This window comes from Emydura macquarii, unplaced genomic scaffold (genome assembly GCF_026122565.2).
Source record: "Emydura macquarii macquarii isolate MOO-44397 ecotype Brisbane River unplaced genomic scaffold, CSIRO-AGI_Emac_v2 contig_2734, whole genome shotgun sequence".
NCBI classification, from domain to species: domain Eukaryota; kingdom Metazoa; phylum Chordata; order Testudines; family Chelidae; genus Emydura; species Emydura macquarii.
Window position 1 is genome coordinate 5,122,376 of NW_027132871.1, and position 6,000 is coordinate 5,128,375.

General features: G+C 48.3%; 1 pseudogene; it reads left to right on the plus strand.

Annotated features, from left to right (window-relative positions):
* The first annotated feature begins 739 nt into the window (after positions 1-739).
* Positions 740-1,494, plus strand: LOC137165041 (rho GTPase-activating protein 6 pseudogene; annotated as a pseudogene).
* The last annotated feature ends 4,506 nt before the right edge of the window (positions 1,495-6,000 follow it).

Consider the following 6,000-nt stretch of genomic DNA (forward strand, 5'->3'; position numbering starts at 1 on the left):
CCTGGCTCAGCTCTTGTTTTAGGGTTCCCGACTCTCAGGAGCAAGGACCGTCATTGGTAACCGTGCATAACAAGGGAAGGGGCCAGGCACGTTCTGGTCTCAAACCGCCTTGTCCCGAAGTGGGAAAACGCATAACACGTGGAATGAAATCCTGGAGCTCAAGCCCGGCTCCCAAATGCGTAAACATCCTGCAATGAAACCCAATAGCTGTGGGATAGCTGACAAGGGACTACAACCAGCGAAACAACACGGGTGGCGGCGGGGGCGGGGGGATGAACATCACTTGCACCCAGGGACGAGGATGGCCCATTATTAGGACCTCCTTCCCCTAATCAGACAGGCGGCGGTTGGGGGAGGTGGGGGTCCTCTTCATGTGGTCACCGTGATCACTGGCAGTGCACTTCCCTGATGGTCACATGCCTGGGGAAGTTGCACCCGCCTTTGGACGCCCCCTCCCCTAGGAGTTCGCCCCGCTGAGCTGCGAGCGGTGCTCAGGGCTGCGAGGAGCTGGAGCGCCCGGCCGGGCTGGGGGAGCCCCCAGCTGCCCTCCCCTCCCGCCGCGCCCTAAGGGGACTGGGCTGCGGCGGGCAGATCCCGTGCGCCTCGCTGGCTGCCGCGCGGGGGGGGAGTGACTCTGGCAAGCTGCGATAAAAGCTCCCGCGGCTGCCGCCTCCTTCCCTCCCCTTTTCCCGGCTGCTGCTAACCCTGTCCATCCCCCCCCACACCCGGAGCCGGCGAAGTGACCGCGGCGGCTGCAGCCCCAGCGCACACAGGGCGCCCTGCGGCCAGCATGAGCCTCCCGCTGCCCGCGCCGGAACGGGCCCCCGCGGGCTCCGCAGCGCCAGCAGCCCGGCGCGGCTCGGGCGCCCGCTGATCCTCCAGCTCCGGGACCCGGAGTCGCCGCTCTCTCCGCGGGGACACACACGCCCCGGGGCGGCCGCCACCATGTCCGCCCAGAGCCTGCTGAACAGCGTCTTCTCCTGCTCCTCCCCGGCCGCCGCCACCGCCGCCGCCTCCTCCTCCTCCTCCAAGAGCCTCTCCAAGCGGAGGCTCCGCCAGACCCGCAGCCTGGACCCAGCCATCATCGGCAGCTACAGCCGGGAAGAGGGGGACGGCCCGGGCAGGACGCCCCGGGCCAGGGCGGCCGCCGGCGGCCCCTCGGCGGAGTGCTTAGCCGCCTCCTCCTCCCGCGCCCTGCTGCGCCCGGCGGGCGGCCCGCTCTGCGGCTCGCTCTCCACTCCCAGCACCCCGCTGGAGAAGTCGCCCTCGGGCAGCTTCCACTTCGAGTACGAGAGCCCGCGGGGCAAGAGGAACACGGCCTGGGAGCTGCCCTTCCTAGCGCGCACGCCCTCCGCCTCGGCCCTCAGCGCCCCCGGCGGCGGCACCGGCACCAACAGCATCTTTTCCTCCCCGAGGAAGTGGCTCCAGCAGCGGAAGGGGCAGCAGGCGCCCAGCAGCAGCCACCCCTCCGCCTACATCGTGTGGAAATCCGAGGTAGGACTCCCTCCCCCCCCTCCAGAGCCAGAGCCAGAGCCCTCCCCCTAGGCCAGCCGCTGTGCTGAGAGAGGGGGCAGGAGAGACCCTCCCCGCGGTATAGAGTTCCCTGGGAATCCCCAGCGTCCTCGGGTCCCTTCTGCCCTGAGGACAGGCTGCCTAGGTCCTACGGAGGTGGGTCTCCCTTTCCCTCAGGGGATTTCCTGCTCCTGCTCCTTACTGGGAAAGGGTCCCTGCTCATCTCTCTCTTCCCACGTTGCTGACCTATCCGAGATCTCTTTGTTCAGATATTTGGGGCATTTGGCTGCAGCTGCTATTAGAGGTCCAAGAAGGAGTTGTGTGAATGAGGAGAGTCCCATGGCTGGGGTTTCTGGCAGGTGCCCTTTTTGATCCATCAGTGAGGATGGGAGAAGACTTGCCAGATTCGGCCGACAGAGTGCACCTAGAGCGCTTAGGGAGAGTTTTGAGTGGTTGTGCTCTGCGTTTCCAGCCTTGGCTGAGTCCGGGAAAGCTGCGTCTTACTGGTGGTTCTTTAAGAACTGAAATATCTGTGAGTCACAGCATCTGAGTATTTTTCTTCTTATTTGTGCTTGTAGTAGAACCAAACAAGAACCAAGCATACAAACACACAGAGGATTAGAAATGTTTATGAGTAACTGTTGAATCAAGCATACAAACACGGATACACACAGAATTAGACATGTTTATGAGTAACTGTAGATATTAACTCTTCAGAAAAATCACACACAGTGTGTCACAGATATGTCTTTAAAGAATGTACAGGGGTTTTAAAGTTAAACTCGTTGATCTCTTTTGTTGGCAGGGTAAATTTTTATATTTGACGTTGCTAAGATTAATTCCATATATAGTTGTTTTGGGCACATAAAACTTTGCCCTCCCACTCTAATACCTCATAAATTTGAATATGTAATGGCTTCTAACAAGATAGGCACTTTTGTTTTAATGCGCACACCCAGTGATCTCCGTTTATCTGACCACATAGATGTGTTAGAGCCACATGAGGAGCCACCGCATTTCAAAACAAATCTAGTTTAACAATGCTAATATTTATTTGTTTAGTTTAGATGTCTTATGCGCTGTAGTTGTCATAGATAGTTGACAAAGCTATTAAAATAAGCTGGCATTGTTAATTGATTGAATTGGTTTGATTGATTAAGTAAAGCTGTAAACTACTTAAGTTAAGATATGGCACAAGTTCTCCTTTCTATTTTTGGTACATAGTTTTTATTTTGTTAACTATTTGTGTTGATAGTTTTTGATGCATTCAGATTGCAATTACAAGGTAACCTTTCTCCATAAGAACAATGAGGTAGAGATATAAGGTACATTTCCCACTCCTGAAGAAGAACTTTGTGTGTGGAAAGGGTGTCTCTGTCACTAACAGAAGATGGTCCAATAAAATATATTACTTCACCCACCTTGTGTCTCTGCTAGAGAGACATTCGGCTATTATATATAACCATCTCTATAGCAGCTAATGGAATCTCATCCATCATTCCAGTACTGATGTAGAATTCTTAAGTAAAATGCTTAATGTGAGTATGATTTGTGGTTCAAAAGGAAGCTGAAAACTATCATGACAGAGGAATACAAGATAATTGTAAGAACAAAATATAACAGTAAACATAAAAGCTCTCAACAAATGCTGTATGGTGACAAAGAACTGCATACTTGGATGTAAAGGAGACTAGGGATTTTATATATGGTTCGGAAAATAGAAACATTAAAAGTTTTGGTTAGAAGTTATTCCTAATTTCCTAGATGTGTTTACATTTTAAGTAGTTTAGAAGTTACATTAAGCAAACATCAAAGATAATGTATGGGAGTAGCGGCTTTAGTAGCAAAAACATGCATAATGAGACACTGGACAAAGTAATCTGGATTTTATATGACAGAATAAATTAAGGTTAAGAATGCATGTCATGATGAGTTCTGAACTGATAAATAACACTTTATATGATAATTAAAGTGTGTGGCTCCATTCCAGGAGTACCTAATCTAGTCCAGGATTTAGGCAGACCATGGTCCTCCATCCTGCAAGGAGATCTACGTAGGTAGATCCTGCATCCCCACCAAGCCATAGTGAAATCAGTGGGGTTCTGTGTGGCTGAAGGGATGTCTGCATGGAGGTCTTGCAGGATGGAGGCAGTATGTGGTGAAGCTGTGCAGCACAGGAAGTGTTCCTGCAAGCTAAAGAGCAAGGGGGATTGACAGGGTTGGTGTGTATCTGGCATCCTTAAATAAAGAATCCTTTTTTTCCCCCATTCATTAGTGGTCTTATAGCACTTTACCATGAGGGATTTTACAACGTGGGATGCTTAGTTGAACTCAGTATGGTTTCATATGCTGTATGTTATAATGCTGTTCTTTTCCTCATTTTTATTTGATTCCATGAAATGTGAATACTCTATATCTATAGCTAACTTTTATAAGGATAAGAAAATGAGTACCTTAATAAGAAGTCATCTCTTACTTTCTGAGGAAGTCATTTTGACAAGGGAAGATTTTTAGAGAGAAACAGATACACACGTGTTTAATGATGCACTTTATATGCTCTTTTCTTTTTTAATTTACCCTAAGGGTGAGACAATATGCATGAAATTTCAGTGCAAAGAAAGGGATTTGAGGACGCATCCAGCAGTTCAAAATACAAGTTTAGCGGCCCCAGTCCTTTAAGGAAATACATGTGTCCAGCCCTAGAGCAGACTCTTATGAGGCTTACTAGAGCTCTGTGGGAGTACAAGGGTCTGTCCATGTGAAGCCCTTGGCAGGACTGGGGGCTTGGAATGAAAATTTCTTTTCAACCATAGCCATAGCATTTGCGACGGATGAATGCTGGCAATGTAGAGATATGATACATTGAATCTAATAAGCAAGTTGACTTGGAGTTTGAATGTGAAAACTGAAGTGCATGAGGTGGCAGGGTTATATGAAGATCATTCCCATACAATAATAATACTTAACAGCTAGATAGCACTTTATATGGTCAAGGAGCTGTGCAAACATTAATTACTCACCCATATAGTCAGCCATTAAAAATATAAATAACTTTAATCTATATATTTAAAAAAATGTATGCAAGTAATCTTCCCATTGAAGAAATTAGTAAAACTTCTATTTACAGGCATTAATACTATTTCAACTATTGTAATGGGTATTCAGTCTAGTTTCATCAGGAAATAGTGTTTATAAATAAAGAACATTTAAATATTTCATATTTGTTATTTATTAATTAAAGACTTATTCCTAGTCTGGGAAAGAAATAATTCTGTTTTTACAGTGCAACACCCTACCTCTGGCAAAATAAGATGCTTTATATGTGAGAGTAGAATGATCTGAATGGGTGAACATGAGGTCATTATTTATAACACTGTAACTTCAAAATGTGCAAAATCTAAATTATCACATCCCTTATAAAATCATAGAATCACAGAATATTAGAGTTGTAAGGGACCTCAGGAGGTCATCTAGTCCAACCCCCTGCTCAAAGCAGGACTAACCTCAGCTATATCATCCCAGCCAGGGCTTTGTCAAGCCTCAGCTTAAAAACCTCTAAAGATGGAGATTCCACCACCTCTCTAGGTAACCCATTCCAGTGCTTCACCACCCTCCTAGTGAAAAACTTTTTCCTAATACCCAACCTAGACCTCCCGCCCTGCAACTTGAGACCATTGCTCCTTGTTCTGTCATCTGCCACCACCGAGAACAGCCTAGCCCCATCCTCTCTGGAACCCCCTTTCAGGTAGTTAAAGGCCGCTATCAAATCCCCCCCTCATTCTTCTCTTTTGCAGACTAAACAAGCCCAGTTCCCTCAGCCTCTCCTCATAAGTCCAGTGCTCCAGCTCCCTAATCATTTTTGTTGCCCTCCGCTGGACTCTCTCCAACTTGTCCACATCCTTTTTGTAGTGGGGGGCCCAAAACTGGACACAATATTCTAAATGCGGCCTTACCAATGCCGAATAGAGGAGAATAATCACTTCCCGTGACCTGCTGGCAATACCCCTCCTAATGCAGCCCAATATGCCATTAGCCTTCTTGACAACCAGGGCACGCTGCTGACTCATATCCAGCTTTTTATCCACTGTTACCCCCAGGTCCCTTTCTGCAGAGCTGCTGCCCAGTTCGTTGGTCCCCAGTCTATAGCTGTGCATGGGATTCTTCCTTCCTAAGTGGAGGACTCTGCACTTTTCTTTGTTGAACCTCATTAGATTTCTTTTGGCCCAATCCTCCAGTTTGTTTAGGTCACTCTGTATCCTATTCCTACCTTCCAGGGTATCTACCACTGCCCCCAGCTTAGTGTCATCCGCAAACTTGCTGAGGGTGCAATCTACCCCATCCTCCAGATCATTAATAAAGATGTTGAACAAAACCGGCCCCAGGACCGACCCCTGGGGAACGCCGCTTGTGACCGGTTGCCAGCTAGACATGGAGCCATTGATCACTACTCGTTGAGCCCTATGTTCTAGCCAGTTCTCTATCCATTTT